The 21,347-nt window shown below is 46.0% G+C and overlaps 9 non-coding genes across 9 annotated transcripts; all 9 read right to left on the bottom strand.

Moving 5' to 3' along the window:
• Positions 1-1,790: 1,790 nt before the first annotated feature.
• Positions 1,791-1,981, bottom strand: LOC130313235 (U2 spliceosomal RNA). The gene has a single exon (XR_008861227.1). It is a non-coding gene; the product is annotated as a U2 spliceosomal RNA (small nuclear RNA).
• A 2,087-nt stretch (positions 1,982-4,068) lies between these two features.
• Positions 4,069-4,259, bottom strand: LOC130313236 (U2 spliceosomal RNA). Its single transcript, XR_008861228.1, has one exon. It is a non-coding gene; the product is annotated as a U2 spliceosomal RNA (small nuclear RNA).
• Positions 4,260-6,346: 2,087 nt separating this feature from the next.
• Positions 6,347-6,537, bottom strand: LOC130313237 (U2 spliceosomal RNA). The gene has a single exon (XR_008861229.1). It is a non-coding gene; the product is annotated as a U2 spliceosomal RNA (small nuclear RNA).
• Positions 6,538-8,628: 2,091 nt separating this feature from the next.
• On the bottom strand, positions 8,629-8,819 carry LOC130313239 (U2 spliceosomal RNA). Its single transcript, XR_008861230.1, has one exon. It is a non-coding gene; the product is annotated as a U2 spliceosomal RNA (small nuclear RNA).
• Positions 8,820-10,911: 2,092 nt separating this feature from the next.
• On the bottom strand, positions 10,912-11,102 carry LOC130313240 (U2 spliceosomal RNA). Its single transcript, XR_008861231.1, has one exon. It is a non-coding gene; the product is annotated as a U2 spliceosomal RNA (small nuclear RNA).
• Positions 11,103-13,190: 2,088 nt separating this feature from the next.
• Positions 13,191-13,381, bottom strand: LOC130313241 (U2 spliceosomal RNA). Its single transcript, XR_008861232.1, has one exon. It is a non-coding gene; the product is annotated as a U2 spliceosomal RNA (small nuclear RNA).
• A 2,084-nt stretch (positions 13,382-15,465) lies between these two features.
• Positions 15,466-15,656, bottom strand: LOC130313243 (U2 spliceosomal RNA). Its single transcript, XR_008861234.1, has one exon. It is a non-coding gene; the product is annotated as a U2 spliceosomal RNA (small nuclear RNA).
• A 2,084-nt stretch (positions 15,657-17,740) lies between these two features.
• LOC130313244 (U2 spliceosomal RNA) lies at positions 17,741-17,931 on the bottom strand. Its single transcript, XR_008861235.1, has one exon. It is a non-coding gene; the product is annotated as a U2 spliceosomal RNA (small nuclear RNA).
• Positions 17,932-20,013: 2,082 nt separating this feature from the next.
• On the bottom strand, positions 20,014-20,204 carry LOC130313257 (U2 spliceosomal RNA). Its single transcript, XR_008861247.1, has one exon. It is a non-coding gene; the product is annotated as a U2 spliceosomal RNA (small nuclear RNA).
• Between the last annotated feature and the right edge of the window lie 1,143 nt (positions 20,205-21,347).

A 21,347-nucleotide genomic window follows, 5' to 3' on the forward strand; every position in this document is an offset into this window, starting at 1 on the left:
CACACCTACCTTTGTTGCCTGCAGATGCCTCCTTGGCTGTCCCCAAACGGTATCAAACCAACACCCACGGGAAGCTGTAAGCATAGAGGACATGCCTGCACCCCATTGGACTTACCTGTGTGGGTTAAATCCGGGTTATTTGACAACCTATGGCGGTGATGGTTCTGCTCAGGCAGAGCAGTGCTGATGCTCCTCATAAAGCTGTCGCTGCTGTGAAGGTTCTAGGTGACATCACAAATCCCTTTGGTTACATACACAACAAAGCTGGGTTGTTGTTGTTTACACTCTGCAAGGCCTGTGGAAGTGAGTGACATCATAGCACTGTAGTTCTGAGGGTTCAAGATGGATGCAACAATCTCCTGTTGCTTCTATGAAGGCCGTAATAGACGACATCACCAAACAGCTCCATAGTCACATACACAGCAAAGGAGAGATGTTGTTTACACCTAGTGATGTCAGTGGTATTGAGTGACATCACAGCACAGTGCTAAGGCTCCTGGGCCTGGACACAGCAGCGGCTGCAATATCTCAACGGAGAATACGTTTATATCTATGTGTGTGTGTGCGCATATATATATATATATATATATATATATATATATATATATATATATATTTCTCCGCCGAAATCACTTTTAAACCCATTTCCACCTTTTTTTCCCTTCTCTTCCTCTTACTTTTTTTTCACGTTTTTTTACGTTTTTCTCCTTTTCGCCTCTTTTCTGGGCGTATTATTCTTCTTTTTCTTCTTTTTTTTCGTCTAATGCATACCCCATCAGTGCAGCAATGCTTATTCAATACCGCCAGCAGATGGAGACACTGGGGGATAATTTTCTAAGGATTTATACTGATTTTTCCTGTCTGAATTTGTCGCACAGAAAGTTGCAGGCCAAATATGTGTGACATTTCTGCGACTTTAGCTTCTAGAGCATTTTTACAACATTATACATAGGTGCTGAATACATAAAAAGCGACTGTTCAGCGACAGACAAGTCGCATCGGCTGAAAGTAGGCCAGAATGTCAGTCCATGTTGGAGCAGGTTTAGATACAGTCTAAAGCATAGATCTCAAAGTCTGTGCACAGAATTTAGCAAGGGCCTCGCACCTTCTGATGCATCAGGTAGGTGCACAATAGCATAGCCTAACCCTCTGTACTTTGGTCTATATTGATGCGGGACATAGACAGCCAGCTGATGACCAATCCATTAGTGCAATGGATGGCTGGAAGCATTTGTCTTTGCCTTTGCAATACCACAGAAGCAATGCATGGTCAATGTACAGCAATGACACACCTGTGTGAACAGCCAGGAGACCCCCCCCCCCCATGTTATGTTACATAGTTACATAGTTAGTACGGTCGAAAAAAGACATATGTCCATCACGTTCAACCAGGGAATTAAGGGGTAGGGGTGTGGCGCGATATTGGGGAAGGGATGAGATTTTATATTTCTTCATAAGCATTAATCTTATTTTGTCAATTAGGAACATTCAGCACCCACCCGCTATCAAGGCAGCTGCCTATCATGTCATGCCCTACCTGCACAGGTGTGCTGGCTACTCAAATGATCCAATTAAGGAGGCCATTTAGTCAGCAGCAGCAGCAGAAGTCCTGTGCCTGGACGCTCCAACAGGGGCCAGACACAAGCAGAAGCAGAAGCAGCAGAAGCAGCAGCAGCACCACCTTTTGTTTTTTGGCTGCAGCAGCAGCAAGGCCCACAGGGCTGGCTAGCTGGCTAGCCAGCAAGCAGGTAGCAATGAAAGTAGGAATCTTTCTTTTTAACCCTGTAAGGGGGTGGTGCACTGTACCCGAAGATACTGCCATATCGGGTCAATGCATAGGGCGACGGAAGCAAGCTTCGAAATCGGCCCCCGTTCTCAAAAATCCATTTAATATATGGTCCCCAGATAGGGGACGTATCAGATATTAAACTGATAAGAACAGATACTACACTTGATCTTAGCCAAAAGGCCGAGAAGCGATAACCGTGAAAGGGGCGGGCCCAACAAGGTCCCCTTCATGGGCACTATCACTGCTTGCTGTCAGGGAGGCTGCCAGACAATTTTCCATGCACACTCTGGGCTGGGGGGCAGTCAACCACCAGTACACACAGCAGAACCTAAACCCATACCATTATTGCTAAGCAGCAAGACAGGGGCCCATTGCACTCCCACGGGGCCTTTTTAAATGCAATCCATAACCCGGATTTGCCAGGAACCCTTCTTACTCCTCCTACTTGCATGTGACACTGGGCTTAGGATCTGCATAGGAAACACACACACAAGCACACACCTACCTTTGTTGCCTGCAGATGCCTCCTTGGCTGTCCCCAAACGGTATCAAACCAACACCCACGGGAAGCTGTAAGCATAGAGGACATGCCTGCACCCCATTGGACTTACCTGTGTGGGTTAAATCCGGGTTATTTGACAACCTATGGCGGTGATGGTTCTGCTCAGGCAGAGCAGTGCTGATGCTCCTCATAAAGCTGTCGCTGCTGTGAAGGTTCTAGGTGACATCACAAATCCCTTTGGTTACATACACAACAAAGCTGGGTTGTTGTTGTTTACACTCTGCAAGGCCTGTGGAAGTGAGTGACATCATAGCACTGTAGTTCTGAGGGTTCAAGATGGATGCAACAATCTCCTGTTGCTTCTATGAAGGCCGTAATAGACGACATCACCAAACAGCTCCATAGTCACATACACAGCAAAGGAGAGATGTTGTTTACACCTAGTGATGTCAGTGGTATTGAGTGACATCACAGCACAGTGCTAAGGCTCCTGGGCCTGGACACAGCAGCGGCTGCAATATCTCAACGGAGAATACGTTTATATCTATGTGTGTGTGTGCGCATATATATATATATATATATATATATATATATATATATATATATTTCTCCGCCGAAATCACTTTTAAACCCATTTCCACCTTTTTTTCCCTTCTCTTCCTCTTACTTTTTTTTCACGTTTTTTTACGTTTTTCTCCTTTTCGCCTCTTTTCTGGGCGTATTATTCTTCTTTTTCTTCTTTTTTTTCGTCTAATGCATACCCCATCAGTGCAGCAATGCTTATTCAATACCGCCAGCAGATGGAGACACTGGGGGATAATTTTCTAAGGATTTATACTGATTTTTCCTGTCTGAATTTGTCGCACAGAAAGTTGCAGGCCAAATATGTGTGACATTTCTGCGACTTTAGCTTCTAGAGCATTTTTACAACATTATACATAGGTGCTGAATACATAAAAAGCGACTGTTCAGCGACAGACAAGTCGCATCGGCTGAAAGTAGGCCAGAATGTCAGTCCATGTTGGAGCAGGTTTAGATACAGTCTAAAGCATAGATCTCAAAGTCTGTGCACAGAATTTAGCAAGGGCCTCGCACCTTCTGATGCATCAGGTAGGTGCACAATAGCATAGCCTAACCCTCTGTACTTTGGTCTATATTGATGCGGGACATAGACAGCCAGCTGATGACCAATCCATTAGTGCAATGGATGGCTGGAAGCATTTGTCTTTGCCTTTGCAATACCACAGAAGCAATGCATGGTCAATGTACAGCAATGACACACCTGTGTGAACAGCCAGGAGACCCCCCCCCCCCATGTTATGTTACATAGTTACATAGTTAGTACGGTCGAAAAAAGACATATGTCCATCACGTTCAACCAGGGAATTAAGGGGTAGGGGTGTGGCGCGATATTGGGGAAGGGATGAGATTTTATATTTCTTCATAAGCATTAATCTTATTTTGTCAATTAGGAACATTCAGCACCCACCCGCTATCAAGGCAGCTGCCTATCATGTCATGCCCTACCTGCACAGGTGTGCTGGCTACTCAAATGATCCAATTAAGGAGGCCATTTAGTCAGCAGCAGCAGAAGTCCTGTGCCTGGACGCTCCAACAGGGGCCAGACACAAGCAGAAGCAGAAGCAGCAGAAGCAGCAGCAGCACCACCTTTTGTTTTTTGGCTGCAGCAGCAGCAAGGCCCACAGGGCTGGCTAGCTGGCTAGCCAGCAAGCAGGTAGCAATGAAAGTAGGAATCTTTCTTTTTAACCCTGTAAGGGGGTGGTGCACTGTACCCGAAGATACTGCCATATCGGGTCAATGCATAGGGCGACGGAAGCAAGCTTCGAAATCGGCCCCCGTTCTCAAAAATCCATTTAATATATGGTCCCCAGATAGGGGACGTATCAGATATTAAACTGATAAGAACAGATACTACACTTGATCTTAGCCAAAAGGCCGAGAAGCGATAACCGTGAAAGGGGCGGGCCCAACAAGGTCCCCTTCATGGGCACTATCACTGCTTGCTGTCAGGGAGGCTGCCAGACAATTTTCCATGCACACTCTGGGCTGGGGGGCAGTCAACCACCAGTACACACAGCAGAACCTAAACCCATACCATTATTGCTAAGCAGCAAGACAGGGGCCCATTGCACTCCCACGGGGCCTTTTTAAATGCAATCCATAACCCGGATTTGCCAGGAACCCTTCTTACTCCTCCTACTTGCATGTGACACTGGGCTTAGGATCTGCATAGGAAACACACACACAAGCACACACCTACCTTTGTTGCCTGCAGATGCCTCCTTGGCTGTCCCCAAACGGTATCAAACCAACACCCACGGGAAGCTGTAAGCATAGAGGACATGCCTGCACCCCATTGGACTTACCTGTGTGGGTTAAATCCGGGTTATTTGACAACCTATGGCGGTGATGGTTCTGCTCAGGCAGAGCAGTGCTGATGCTCCTCATAAAGCTGTCGCTGCTGTGAAGGTTCTAGGTGACATCACAAATCCCTTTGGTTACATACACAACAAAGCTGGGTTGTTGTTGTTTACACTCTGCAAGGCCTGTGGAAGTGAGTGACATCATAGCACTGTAGTTCTGAGGGTTCAAGATGGATGCAACAATCTCCTGTTGCTTCTATGAAGGCCGTAATAGACGACATCACCAAACAGCTCCATAGTCACATACACAGCAAAGGAGAGATGTTGTTTACACCTAGTGATGTCAGTGGTATTGAGTGACATCACAGCACAGTGCTAAGGCTCCTGGGCCTGGACACAGCAGCGGCTGCAATATCTCAACGGAGAATACGTTTATATCTATGTGTGTGTGTGCGCATATATATATATATATATATATATATATATATATATATATATATTTCTCCGCCGAAATCACTTTTAAACCCATTTCCACCTTTTTTTCCCTTCTCTTCCTCTTACTTTTTTTTCACGTTTTTTTACGTTTTTCTCCTTTTCGCCTCTTTTCTGGGCGTATTATTCTTCTTTTTCTTCTTTTTTTTCGTCTAATGCATACCCCATCAGTGCAGCAATGCTTATTCAATACCGCCAGCAGATGGAGACACTGGGGGATAATTTTCTAAGGATTTATACTGATTTTTCCTGTCTGAATTTGTCGCACAGAAAGTTGCAGGCCAAATATGTGTGACATTTCTGCGACTTTAGCTTCTAGAGCATTTTTACAACATTATACATAGGTGCTGAATACATAAAAAGCGACTGTTCAGCGACAGACAAGTCGCATCGGCTGAAAGTAGGCCAGAATGTCAGTCCATGTTGGAGCAGGTTTAGATACAGTCTAAAGCATAGATCTCAAAGTCTGTGCACAGAATTTAGCAAGGGCCACGCACCTTCTGATGCATCAGGTAGGTGCACAATAGCATAGCCTAACCCTCTGTACTTTGGTCTATATTGATGCGGGACATAGACAGCCAGCTGATGACCAATCCATTAGTGCAATGGATGGCTGGAAGCATTTGTCTTTGCCTTTGCAATACCACAGAAGCAATGCATGGTCAATGTACAGCAATGACACACCTGTGTGAACAGCCAGGAGACCCCCCCCCCCCATGTTATGTTACATAGTTACATAGTTAGTACGGTCGAAAAAAGACATATGTCCATCACGTTCAACCAGGGAATTAAGGGGTAGGGGTGTGGCGCGATATTGGGGAAGGGATGAGATTTTATATTTCTTCATAAGCATTAATCTTATTTTGTCAATTAGGAACATTCAGCACCCACCCGCTATCAAGGCAGCTGCCTATCATGTCATGCCCTACCTGCACAGGTGTGCTGGCTACTCAAATGATCCAATTAAGGAGGCCATTTAGTCAGCAGCAGCAGAAGTCCTGTGCCTGGACGCTCCAACAGGGGCCAGACACAAGCAGAAGCAGAAGCAGCAGAAGCAGCAGCAGCACCACCTTTTGTTTTTTGGCTGCAGCAGCAGCAAGGCCCACAGGGCTGGCTAGCTGGCTAGCCAGCAAGCAGGTAGCAATGAAAGTAGGAATCTTTCTTTTTAACCCTGTAAGGGGGTGGTGCACTGTACCCGAAGATACTGCCATATCGGGTCAATGCATAGGGCGACGGAAGCAAGCTTCGAAATCGGCCCCCGTTCTCAAAAATCCATTTAATATATGGTCCCCAGATAGGGGACGTATCAGATATTAAACTGATAAGAACAGATACTACACTTGATCTTAGCCAAAAGGCCGAGAAGCGATAACCGTGAAAGGGGCGGGCCCAACAAGGTCCCCTTCATGGGCACTATCACTGCTTGCTGTCAGGGAGGCTGCCAGACAATTTTCCATGCACACTCTGGGCTGGGGGGCAGTCAACCACCAGTACACACAGCAGAACCTAAACCCATACCATTATTGCTAAGCAGCAAGACAGGGGCCCATTGCACTCCCACGGGGCCTTTTTAAATGCAATCCATAACCCGGATTTGCCAGGAACCCTTCTTACTCCTCCTACTTGCATGTGACACTGGGCTTAGGATCTGCATAGGAAACACACACACAAGCACACACCTACCTTTGTTGCCTGCAGATGCCTCCTTGGCTGTCCCCAAACGGTATCAAACCAACACCCACGGGAAGCTGTAAGCATAGAGGACATGCCTGCACCCCATTGGACTTACCTGTGTGGGTTAAATCCGGGTTATTTGACAACCTATGGCGGTGATGGTTCTGCTCAGGCAGAGCAGTGCTGATGCTCCTCATAAAGCTGTCGCTGCTGTGAAGGTTCTAGGTGACATCACAAATCCCTTTGGTTACATACACAACAAAGCTGGGTTGTTGTTGTTTACACTCTGCAAGGCCTGTGGAAGTGAGTGACATCATAGCACTGTAGTTCTGAGGGTTCAAGATGGATGCAACAATCTCCTGTTGCTTCTATGAAGGCCGTAATAGACGACATCACCAAACAGCTCCATAGTCACATACACAGCAAAGGAGAGATGTTGTTTACACCTAGTGATGTCAGTGGTATTGAGTGACATCACAGCACAGTGCTAAGGCTCCTGGGCCTGGACACAGCAGCGGCTGCAATATCTCAACGGAGAATACGTTTATATCTATGTGTGTGTGTGCGCATATATATATATATATATATATATATATATATATATATATATATATATTTCTCCGCCGAAATCACTTTTAAACCCATTTCCACCTTTTTTTCCCTTCTCTTCCTCTTACTTTTTTTTCACGTTTTTTTACGTTTTTCTCCTTTTCGCCTATTTTCTGGGCGTATTATTCTTCTTTTTCTTCTTTTTTTTCGTCTAATGCATACCCCATCAGTGCAGCAATGCTTATTCAATACCGCCAGCAGATGGAGACACTGGGGGATAATTTTCTAAGGATTTATACTGATTTTTCCTGTCTGAATTTGTCGCACAGAAAGTTGCAGGCCAAATATGTGTGACATTTCTGCGACTTTAGCTTCTAGAGCATTTTTACAACATTATACATAGGTGCTGAATACATAAAAAGCGACTGTTCAGCGACAGACAAGTCGCATCGGCTGAAAGTAGGCCAGAATGTCAGTCCATGTTGGAGCAGGTTTAGATACAGTCTAAAGCATAGATCTCAAAGTCTGTGCACAGAATTTAGCAAGGGCCTCGCACCTTCTGATGCATCAGGTAGGTGCACAATAGCATAGCCTAACCCTCTGTACTTTGGTCTATATTGATGCGGGACATAGACAGCCAGCTGATGACCAATCCATTAGTGCAATGGATGGCTGGAAGCATTTGTCTTTGCCTTTGCAATACCACAGAAGCAATGCATGGTCAATGTACAGCAATGACACACCTGTGTGAACAGCCAGGAGACCCCCCCCCCCCATGTTATGTTACATAGTTACATAGTTAGTACGGTCGAAAAAAGACATATGTCCATCACGTTCAACCAGGGAATTAAGGGGTAGGGGTGTGGCGCGATATTGGGGAAGGGATGAGATTTTATATTTCTTCATAAGCATTAATCTTATTTTGTCAATTAGGAACATTCAGCACCCACCCGCTATCAAGGCAGCTGCCTATCATGTCATGCCCTACCTGCACAGGTGTGCTGGCTACTCAAATGATCCAATTAAGGAGGCCATTTAGTCAGCAGCAGCAGAAGTCCTGTGCCTGGACGCTCCAACAGGGGCCAGACACAAGCAGAAGCAGAAGCAGCAGAAGCAGCAGCAGCACCACCTTTTGTTTTTTGGCTGCAGCAGCAGCAAGGCCCACAGGGCTGGCTAGCTGGCTAGCCAGCAAGCAGGTAGCAATGAAAGTAGGAATCTTTCTTTTTAACCCTGTAAGGGGGTGGTGCACTGTACCCGAAGATACTGCCATATCGGGTCAATGCATAGGGCGACGGAAGCAAGCTTCGAAATCGGCCCCCGTTCTCAAAAATCCATTTAATATATGGTCCCCAGATAGGGGACGTATCAGATATTAAACTGATAAGAACAGATACTACACTTGATCTTAGCCAAAAGGCCGAGAAGCGATAACCGTGAAAGGGGCGGGCCCAACAAGGTCCCCTTCATGGGCACTATCACTGCTTGCTGTCAGGGAGGCTGCCAGACAATTTTCCATGCACACTCTGGGCTGGGGGGCAGTCAACCACCAGTACACACAGCAGAACCTAAACCCATACCATTATTGCTAAGCAGCAAGACAGGGGCCCATTGCACTCCCACGGGGCCTTTTTAAATGCAATCCATAACCCGGATTTGCCAGGAACCCTTCTTACTCCTCCTACTTGCATGTGACACTGGGCTTAGGATCTGCATAGGAAACACACACACAAGCACACACCTACCTTTGTTGCCTGCAGATGCCTCCTTGGCTGTCCCCAAACGGTATCAAACCAACACCCACGGGAAGCTGTAAGCATAGAGGACATGCCTGCACCCCATTGGACTTACCTGTGTGGGTTAAATCCGGGTTATTTGACAACCTATGGCGGTGATGGTTCTGCTCAGGCAGAGCAGTGCTGATGCTCCTCATAAAGCTGTCGCTGCTGTGAAGGTTCTAGGTGACATCACAAATTCCTTTGGTTACATACACAACAAAGCTGGGTTGTTGTTGTTTACACTCTGCAAGGCCTGTGGAAGTGAGTGACATCATAGCACTGTAGTTCTGAGGGTTCAAGATGGATGCAACAATCTCCTGTTGCTTCTATGAAGGCCGTAATAGACGACATCACCAAACAGCTCCATAGTCACATACACAGCAAAGGAGAGATGTTGTTTACACCTAGTGATGTCAGTGGTATTGAGTGACATCACAGCACAGTGCTAAGGCTCCTGGGCCTGGACACAGCAGCGGCTGCAATATCTCAACGGAGAATACGTTTATATCTATGTGTGTGTGTGCGCATATATATATATATATATATATATATATATATATATATATATATATATATTTCTCCGCCGAAATCACTTTTAAACCCATTTCCACCTTTTTTTCCCTTCTCTTCCTCTTACTTTTTTTTCACGTTTTTTTACGTTTTTCTCCTTTTCGCCTCTTTTCTGGGCGTATTATTCTTCTTTTTCTTCTTTTTTTTCGTCTAATGCATACCCCATCAGTGCAGCAATGCTTATTCAATACCGCCAGCAGATGGAGACACTGGGGGATAATTTTCTAAGGATTTATACTGATTTTTCCTGTCTGAATTTGTCGCACAGAAAGTTGCAGGCCAAATATGTGTGACATTTCTGCGACTTTAGCTTCTAGAGCATTTTTACAACATTATACATAGGTGCTGAATACATAAAAAGCGACTGTTCAGCGACAGACAAGTCGCATCGGCTGAAAGTAGGTCAGAATGTCAGTCCATGTTGGAGCAGGTTTAGATACAGTCTAAAGCATAGATCTCAAAGTCTGTGCACAGAATTTAGCAAGGGCCTCGCACCTTCTGATGCATCAGGTAGGTGCACAATAGCATAGCCTAACCCTCTGTACTTTGGTCTATATTGATGCGGGACATAGACAGCCAGCTGATGACCAATCCATTAGTGCAATGGATGGCTGGAAGCATTTGTCTTTGCCTTTGCAATACCACAGAAGCAATGCATGGTCAATGTACAGCAATGACACACCTGTGTGAACAGCCAGGAGACCCCCCCCCCCATGTTATGTTACATAGTTACATAGTTAGTACGGTCGAAAAAAGACATATGTCCATCACGTTCAACCAGGGAATTAAGGGGTAGGGGTGTGGCGCGATATTGGGGAAGGGATGAGATTTTATATTTCTTCATAAGCATTAATCTTATTTTGTCAATTAGGAACATTCAGCACCCACCCGCTATCAAGGCAGCTGCCTATCATGTCATGCCCTACCTGCACAGGTGTGCTGGCTACTCAAATGATCCAATTAAGGAGGCCATTTAGTCAGCAGCAGCAGAAGTCCTGTGCCTGGACGCTCCAACAGGGGCCAGACACAAGCAGAAGCAGAAGCAGCAGAAGCAGCAGCAGCACCACCTTTTGTTTTTTGGCTGCAGCAGCAGCAAGGCCCACAGGGCTGGCTAGCTGGCTAGCCAGCAAGCAGGTAGCAATGAAAGTAGGAATCTTTCTTTTTAACCCTGTAAGGGGGTGGTGCACTGTACCCGAAGATACTGCCATATCGGGTCAATGCATAGGGCGACGGAAGCAAGCTTCGAAATCGGCCCCCGTTCTCAAAAATCCATTTAATATATGGTCCCCAGATAGGGGACGTATCAGATATTAAACTGATAAGAACAGATACTACACTTGATCTTAGCCAAAAGGCCGAGAAGCGATAACCGTGAAAGGGGCGGGCCCAACAAGGTCCCCTTCATGGGCACTATCACTGCTTGCTGTCAGGGAGGCTGCCAGACAATTTTCCATGCACACTCTGGGCTGGGGGGCAGTCAACCACCAGTACACACAGCAGAACCTAAACCCATACCATTATTGCTAAGCAGCAAGACAGGGGCCCATTGCACTCCCACGGGGCCTTTTTAAATGCAATCCATAACCCGGATTTGCCAGGAACCCTTCTTACTCCTCCTACTTGCATGTGACACTGGGCTTAGGATCTGCATAGGAAACACACACACAAGCACACACCTACCTTTGTTGCCTGCAGATGCCTCCTTGGCTGTCCCCAAACGGTATCAAACCAACACCCACGGGAAGCTGTAAGCATAGAGGACATGCCTGCACCCCATTGGACTTACCTGTGTGGGTTAAATCCGGGTTATTTGACAACCTATGGCGGTGATGGTTCTGCTCAGGCAGAGCAGTGCTGATGCTCCTCATAAAGCTGTCGCTGCTGTGAAGGTTCTAGGTGACATCACAAATCCCTTTGGTTACATACACAACAAAGCTGGGTTGTTGTTGTTTACACTCTGCAAGGCCTGTGGAAGTGAGTGACATCATAGCACTGTAGTTCTGAGGGTTCAAGATGGATGCAACAATCTCCTGTTGCTTCTATGAAGGCCGTAATAGACGACATCACCAAACAGCTCCATAGTCACATACACAGCAAAGGAGAGATGTTGTTTACACCTAGTGATGTCAGTGGTATTGAGTGACATCACAGCACAGTGCTAAGGCTCCTGGGCCTGGACACAGCAGCGGCTGCAATATCTCAACGGAGAATACGTTTATATCTATGTGTGTGTGTGCGCATATATATATATATATATATATATATATATATATATATATATATATTTCTCCGCCGAAATCACTTTTAAACCCATTTCCACCTTTTTTTCCCTTCTCTTCCTCTTACTTTTTTTTCACGTTTTTTTACGTTTTTCTCCTTTTCGCCTCTTTTCTGGGCGTATTATTCTTCTTTTTCTTCTTTTTTTTCGTCTAATGCATACCCCATCAGTGCAGCAATGCTTATTCAATACCGCCAGCAGATGGAGACACTGGGGGATAATTTTCTAAGGATTTATACTGATTTTTCCTGTCTGAATTTGTCGCACAGAAAGTTGCAGGCCAAATATGTGTGACATTTCTGCGACTTTAGCTTCTAGAGCATTTTTACAACATTATACATAGGTGCTGAATACATAAAAAGCGACTGTTCAGCGACAGACAAGTCGCATCGGCTGAAAGTAGGCCAGAATGTCAGTCCATGTTGGAGCAGGTTTAGATACAGTCTAAAGCATAGATCTCAAAGTCTGTGCACAGAATTTAGCAAGGGCCTCGCACCTTCTGATGCATCAGGTAGGTGCACAATAGCATAGCCTAACCCTCTGTACTTTGGTCTATATTGATGCGGGACATAGACAGCCAGCTGATGACCAATCCATTAGTGCAATGGATGGCTGGAAGCATTTGTCTTTGCCTTTGCAATACCACAGAAGCAATGCATGGTCAATGTACAGCAATGACACACCTGTGTGAACAGCCAGGAGACCCCCCCCCCCATGTTATGTTACATAGTTACATAGTTAGTACGGTCGAAAAAAGACATATGTCCATCACGTTCAACCAGGGAATTAAGGGGTAGGGGTGTGGCGCGATATTGGGGAAGGGATGAGATTTTATATTTCTTCATAAGCATTAATCTTATTTTGTCAATTAGGAACATTCAGCACCCACCCGCTATCAAGGCAGCTGCCTATCATGTCATGCCCTACCTGCACAGGTGTGCTGGCTACTCAAATGATCCAATTAAGGAGGCCATTTAGTCAGCAGCAGCAGAAGTCCTGTGCCTGGACGCTCCAACAGGGGCCAGACACAAGCAGAAGCAGAAGCAGCAGAAGCAGCAGCAGCACCACCTTTTGTTTTTTGGCTGCAGCAGCAGCAAGGCCCACAGGGCTGGCTAGCTGGCTAGCCAGCAAGCAGGTAGCAATGAAAGTAGGAATCTTTCTTTTTAACCCTGTAAGGGGGTGGTGCACTGTACCCGAAGATACTGCCATATCGGGTCAATGCATAGGGCGACGGAAGCAAGCTTCGAAATCGGCCCCCGTTCTCAAAAATCCATTTAATATATGGTCCCCAGATAGGGGACGTATCAGATATTAAACTGATAAGAACAGATACTACACTTGATCTTAGCCAAAAGGCCGAGAAGCGATAACCGTGAAAGGGGCGGGCCCAACAAGGTCCCCTTCATGGGCACTATCACTGCTTGCTGTCAGGGAGGTTGCCAGACAATTTTCCATGCACACTCTGGGCTGGGGGGCAGTCAACCACCAGTACACACAGCAGAACCTAAACCCATACCATTATTGCTAAGCAGCAAGACAGGGGCCCATTGCACTCCCACGGGGCCTTTTTAAATGCAATCCATAACCCGGATTTGCCAGGAACCCTTCTTACTCCTCCTACTTGCATGTGACACTGGGCTTAGGATCTGCATAGGAAACACACACACAAGCACACACCTACCTTTGTTGCCTGCAGATGCCTCCTTGGCTGTCCCCAAACGGTATCAAACCAACACCCACGGGAAGCTGTAAGCATAGAGGACATGCCTGCACCCCATTGGACTTACCTGTGTGGGTTAAATCCGGGTTATTTGACAACCTATGGCGGTGATGGTTCTGCTCAGGCAGAGCAGTGCTGATGCTCCTCATAAAGCTGTCGCTGCTGTGAAGGTTCTAGGTGACATCACAAATCCCTTTGGTTACATACACAACAAAGCTGGGTTGTTGTTGTTTACACTCTGCAAGGCCTGTGGAAGTGAGTGACATCATAGCACTGTAGTTCTGAGGGTTCAAGATGGATGCAACAATCTCCTGTTGCTTCTATGAAGGCCGTAATAGACGACATCACCAAACAGCTCCATAGTCACATACACAGCAAAGGAGAGATGTTGTTTACACCTAGTGATGTCAGTGGTATTGAGTGACATCACAGCACAGTGCTAAGGCTCCTGGGCCTGGACACAGCAGCGGCTGCAATATCTCAACGGAGAATACGTTTATATCTATGTGTGTGTGTGCGCATATATATATATATATATATATATATATATATATATATATATTTCTCCGCCGAAATCACTTTTAAACCCATTTCCACCTTTTTTTCCCTTCTCTTCCTCTTACTTTTTTTTCACGTTTTTTTACGTTTTTCTCCTTTTCGCCTCTTTTCTGGGCGTATTATTCTTCTTTTTCTTCTTTTTTTTCGTCTAATGCATACCCCATCAGTGCAGCAATGCTTATTCAATACCGCCAGCAGATGGAGACACTGGGGGATAATTTTCTAAGGATTTATACTGATTTTTCCTGTCTGAATTTGTCGCACAGAAAGTTGCAGGCCAAATATGTGTGACATTTCTGCGACTTCAGCTTCTAGAGCATTTTTACAACATTATACATAGGTGCTGAATACATAAAAAGCGACTGTTCAGCGACAGACAAGTCGCATCGGCTGAAAGTAGGCCAGAATGTCAGTCCATGTTGGAGCAGGTTTAGATACAGTCTAAAGCATAGATCTCAAAGTCTGTGCACAGAATTTAGCAAGGGCCTCGCACCTTCTGATGCATCAGGTAGGTGCACAATAGCATAGCCTAACCCTCTGTACTTTGGTCTATATTGATGCGGGACATAGACAGCCAGCTGATGACCAATCCATTAGTGCAATGGATGGCTGGAAGCATTTGTCTTTGCCTTTGCAATACCACAGAAGCAATGCATGGTCAATGTACAGCAATGACACACCTGTGTGAACAGCCAGGAGACCCCCCCCCCCATGTTATGTTACATAGTTACATAGTTAGTACGGTCGAAAAAAGACATATGTCCATCACGTTCAACCAGGGAATTAAGGGGTAGGGGTGTGGCGCGATATTGGGGAAGGGATGAGATTTTATATTTCTTCATAAGCATTAATCTTATTTTGTCAATTAGGAACATTCAGCACCCACCCGCTATCAAGGCAGCTGCCTATCATGTCATGCCCTACCTGCACAGGTGTGCTGGCTACTCAAATGATCCAATTAAGGAGGCCATTTAGTCAGCAGCAGCAGAAGTCCTGTGCCTGGACGCTCCAACAGGGGCCAGACACAAGCAGAAGCAGAAGCAGCAGAAGCAGCAGCAGCACCACCTTTTGTTTTTTGGCTGCAGCAGCAGCAAGGCCCACAGGGCTGGCTAGCTGGCTAGCCAGCAAGCAGGTAGCAATGAAAGTAGGAATCTTTCTTTTTAACCCTGTAAGGGGGTGGTGCACTGTACCCGAAGATACTGCCATATCGGGTCAATGCATAGGGCGACGGAAGCAAGCTTCGAAATCGGCCCCCGTTCTCAAAAATCCATTTAATATATGGTCCCCAGATAGGGGACGTATCAGATATTAAACTGATAAGAACAGATACTACACTTGATCTTAGCCAAAAGGCCGAGAAGCGATAACCGTGAAAGGGGCGGGCCCAACAAGGTCCCCTTCATGGGCACTATCACTGCTTGCTGTCAGGGAGGCTGCCAGACAATTTTCCATGCACACTCTGGGCTGGGGGGCAGTCAACCACCAGTACACACAGCAGAACCTAAACCCATACCATTATTGCTAAGCAGCAAGACAGGGGCCCATTGCACTCCCACGGGGCCTTTTTAAATGCAATCCATAACCCGGATTTGCCAGGAACCCTTCTTACTCCTCCTACTTGCATGTGACACTGGGCTTAGGATCTGCATAGGAAACACACACACAAGCACACACCTACCTTTGTTGCCTGCAGATGCCTCCTTGGCTGTCCCCAAACGGTATCAAACCAACACCCACGGGAAGCTGTAAGCATAGAGGACATGCCTGCACCCCATTGGACTTACCTGTGTGGGTTAAATCCGGGTTATTTGACAACCTATGGCGGTGATGGTTCTGCTCAGGCAGAGCAGTGCTGATGCTCCTCATAAAGCTGTCGCTGCTGTGAAGGTTCTAGGTGACATCACAAATCCCTTTGGTTACATACACAACAAAGCTGGGTTGTTGTTGTTTACACTCTGCAAGGCCTGTGGAAGTGAGTGACATCATAGCACTGTAGTTCTGAGGGTTCAAGATGGATGCAACAATCTCCTGTTGCTTCTATGAAGGCCGTAATAGACGACATCACCAAACAGCTCCATAGTCACATACACAGCAAAGGAGAGATGTTGTTTACACCTAGTGATGTCAGTGGTATTGAGTGACATCACAGCACAGTGCTAAGGCTCCTGGGCCTGGACACAGCAGCGGCTGCAATATCTCAACGGAGAATACGTTTATATCTATGTGTGTGTGTGCGCATATATATATATATATATATATATATATATATATATATATATTTCTCCGCCGAAATCACTTTTAAACCCATTTCCACCTTTTTTTCCCTTCTCTTCCTCTTACTTTTTTTTCACGTTTTTTTACGTTTTTCTCCTTTTCGCCTCTTTTCTGGGCGTATTATTCTTCTTTTTCTTCTTTTTTTTCGTCTAATGCATACCCCATCAGTGCAGCAATGCTTATTCAATACCGCCAGCAGATGGAGACACTGGGGGATAATTTTCTAAGGATTTATACTGATTTTTCCTGTCTGAATTTGTCGCACAGAAAGTTGCAGGCCAAATATGTGTGACATTTCTGCGACTTTAGCTTCTAGAGCATTTTTACAACATTATACATAGGTGCTGAATACATAAAAAGCGACTGTTCAGCGACAGACAAGTCGCATCGGCTGAAAGTAGGCCAGAATGTCAGTCCATGTTGGAGCAGGTTTAGATACAGTCTAAAGCATAGATCTCAAAGTCTGTGCACAGAATTTAGCAAGGGCCTCGCACCTTCTGATGCATCAGGTAGGTGCACAATAGCATAGCCTAACCCTCTGTACTTTGGTCTATATTGATGCGGGACATAGACAGCCAGCTGATGACCAATCCATTAGTGCAATGGATGGCTGGAAGCATTTGTCTTTGCCTTTGCAATACCACAGAAGCAATGCATGGTCAATGTACAGCAATGACACACCTGTGTGAACAGCCAGGAGACCCCCCCCCCCATGTTATGTTACATAGTTACATAGTTAGTACGGTCGAAAAAAGACATATGTCCATCACGTTCAACCAGGGAATTAAGGGGTAGGGGTGTGGCGCGATATTGGGGAAGGGATGAGATTTTATATTTCTTCATAAGCATTAATCTTATTTTGTCAATTAGGAACATTCAGCACCCACCCGCTATCAAGGCAGCTGCCTATCATGTCATGCCCTACCTGCACAGGTGTGCTGGCTACTCAAATGATCCAATTAAGGAGGCCATTTAGTCAGCAGCAGCAGAAGTCCTGTGCCTGGACGCTCCAACAGGGGCCAGACACAAGCAGAAGCAGAAGCAGCAGAAGCAGCAGCAGCACCACCTTTTGTTTTTTGGCTGCAGCAGCAGCAAGGCCCACAGGGCTGGCTAGCTGGCTAGCCAGCAAGCAGGTAGCAATGAAAGTAGGAATCTTTCTTTTTAACCCTGTAAGGGGGTGGTGCACTGTACCCGAAGATACTGCCATATCGGGTCAATGCATAGGGCGACGGAAGCAAGCTTCGAAATCGGCCCCCGTTCTCAAAAATCCATTTAATATATGGTCCCCAGATAGGGGACGTATCAGATATTAAACTGATAAGAACAGATACTACACTTGATCTTAGCCAAAAGGCCGAGAAGCGATAACCGTGAAAGGGGCGGGCCCAACAAGGTCCCCTTCATGGGCACTATCACTGCTTGCTGTCAGGGAGGCTGCCAGACAATTTTCCATGCACACTCTGGGCTGGGGGGCAGTCAACCACCAGTACACACAGCAGAACCTAAACCCATACCATTATTGCTAAGCAGCAAGACAGGGGCCCATTGCACTCCCACGGGGCCTTTTTAAATGCAATCCATAACCCGGATTTGCCAGGAACCCTTCTTACTCCTCCTACTTGCATGTGACACTGGGCTTAGGATCTGCATAGGAAACACACACACAAGCACACACCTACCTTTGTTGCCTGCAGATGCCTCCTTGGCTGTCCCCAAACGGTATCAAACCAACACCCACGGGAAGCTGTAAGCATAGAGGACATGCCTGCACCCCATTGGACTTACCTGTGTGGGTTAAATCCGGGTTATTTGACAACCTATGGCGGTGATGGTTCTGCTCAGGCAGAGCAGTGCTGATGCTCCTCATAAAGCTGTCGCTGCTGTGAAGGTTCTAGGTGACATCACAAATCCCTTTGGTTACATACACAACAAAGCTGGGTTGTTGTTGTTTACACTCTGCAAGGCCTGTGGAAGTGAGTGACATCATAGCACTGTAGTTCTGAGGGTTCAAGATGGATGCAACAATCTCCTGTTGCTTCTATGAAGGCCGTAATAGACGACATCACCAAACAGCTCCATAGTCACATACACAGCAAAGGAGAGATGTTGTTTACACCTAGTGATGTCAGTGGTATTGAGTGACATCACAGCACAGTGCTAAGGCTCCTGGGCCTGGACACAGCAGCGGCTGCAATATCTCAACGGAGAATACGTTTATATCTATGTGTGTGTGTGTGCGCATATATATATATATATATATATATATATATATATATATTTCTCCGCCGAAATCACTTTTAAACCCATTTCCACCTTTTTTTCCCTTCTCTTCCTCTTACTTTTTTTTCACGTTTTTTTACGTTTTTCTCCTTTTCGCCTCTTTTCTGGGCGTATTATTCTTCTTTTTCTTCTTTTTTTTCGTCTAATGCATACCCCATCAGTGCAGCAATGCTTATTCAATACCGCCAGCAGATGGAGACATTGGGGGATAATTTTCTAAGGATTTATACTGATTTTTCCTGTCTGAATTTGTCGCACAGAAAGTTGCAGGCCAAATATGTGTGACATTTCTGCGACTTTAGCTTCTAGAGCATTTTTACAACATTATACATAGGTGCTGAATACATAAAAAGCGACTGTTCAGCGACAGACAAGTCGCATCGGCTGAAAGTAGGCCAGAATGTCAGTCCATGTTGGAGCAGGTTTAGATACAGTCTAAAGCATAGATCTCAAAGTCTGTGCACAGAATTTAGCAAGGGCCTCGCACCTTCTGATGCATCAGGTAGGTGCACAATAGCATAGCCTAACCCTCTGTACTTTGGTCTATATTGATGCGGGACATAGACAGCCAGCTGATGACCAATCCATTAGTGCAATGGATGGCTGGAAGCATTTGTCTTTGCCTTTGCAATACCACAGAAGCAATGCATGGTCAATGTACAGCAATGACACACCTGTGTGAACAGCCAGGAGACCCCCCCCCCCATGTTATGTTACATAGTTACATAGTTAGTACGGTCGAAAAAAGACATATGTCCATCACGTTCAACCAGGGAATTAAGGGGTAGGGGTGTGGCGCGATATTGGGGAAGGGATGAGATTTTATATTTCTTCATAAGCATTAATCTTATTTTGTCAATTAGGAACATTCAGCACCCACCCGCTATCAAGGCAGCTGCCTATCATGTCATGCCCTACCTGCACAGGTGTGCTGGCTACTCAAATGATCCAATTAAGGAGGCCATTTAGTCAGCAGCAGCAGAAGTCCTGTGCCTGGACGCTCCAACAGGGGCCAGACACAAGCAGAAGCAGAAGCAGCAGAAGCAGCAGCAGCACCACCTTTTGTTTTTTGGCTGCAGCAGCAGCAAGGCCCACAGGGCTGGCTAGCTGGCTAGCCAGCAAGCAGGTAGCAATGAAAGTAGGAATCTTTCTTTTTAACCCTGTAAGGGGGTGGTGCACTGTACCCGAAGATACTGCCATATCAGGTCAATGCATAGGGCGACGGAAGCAAGCTTCGAAATCGGCCCCCGTTCTCAAAAATCCATTTAATATATGGTCCCCAGATAGGGGACGTATCAGATATTAAACTGATAAGAACAGATACTACACTTGATCTTAGCCAAAAGGCCGAGAAGCGATAACCGTGAAAGGGGCGGGCCCAACAAGGTCCCCTTCATGGGCACTATCACTGCTTGCTGTCAGGGAGGCTGCCAGACAATTTTCCATGCACACTCTGGGCTGGGGGGCAGTCAACCACCAGTACACACAGCAGAACCTAAACCCATACCATTATTGCTAAGCAGCAAGACAGGGGCCCATTGCACTCCCACGGGGCCTTTTTAAATGCAATCCATAACCCGGATTTGCCAGGAACCCTTCTTACTCCTCCTACTTGCATGTGACACTGGGCTTAGGATCTGCATAGGAAACACACACACAAGCACACACCTACCTTTGTTGCCTGCAGATGCCTCCTTGGCTGTCCCCAAACGGTATCAAACCAACACCCACGGGAAGCTGTAAGCATAGAGGACATGCCTGCACCCCATTGGACTTACCTGTGTGGGTTAAATCCGGGTTATTTGACAACCTATGGCGGTGATGGTTCTGCTCAGGCAGAGCAGTGCTGATGCTCCTCATAAAGCTGTCGCTGCTGTGAAGGTTCTAGGTGACATCACAAATCCCTTTGGTTACATACACAACAAAGCTGGGTTGTTGTTGTTTACACTCTGCAAGGCCTGTGGAAGTGAGTGACATCATAGCACTGTAGTTCTGAGGGTTCAAGATGGATGCAACAATCTCCTGTTGCTTCTATGAAGGCCGTAATAGACGACATCACCAAACAGCTCCATAGTCACATACACAGCAAAGGAGAGATGTTGTTTACACCTAGTGATGTCAGTGGTATTGAGTGACATCACAGCACAGTGCTAAGGCTCCTGGGCCTGGACACAGCAGCGGCTGCAATATCTCAACGGAGAATACGTTTATATCTATGTGTGTGTGTGCGCATATATATATATATATATATATATATATATATATATATATTTCTCCGCCGAAATCACTTTTAAACCCATTTCCACCTTTTTTTCCCTTCTCTTCCTCTTACTTTTTTTTCACGTTTTTTTACGTTTTTCTCCTTTTCGCCTCTTTTCTGGGCGTATTATTCTTCTTTTTCTTCTTTTTTTTCGTCTAATGCATACCCCATCAGTGCAGCAATGCTTATTCAATACCGCCAGCAGATGGAGACACTGGGGGATAATTTTCTAAGGATTTATA

The sequence above is a fragment of the Hyla sarda genome, unplaced genomic scaffold (genome assembly GCF_029499605.1).
Source record: "Hyla sarda isolate aHylSar1 unplaced genomic scaffold, aHylSar1.hap1 scaffold_1750, whole genome shotgun sequence".
Classification (NCBI taxonomy): Eukaryota; Metazoa; Chordata; class Amphibia; order Anura; family Hylidae; genus Hyla; species Hyla sarda.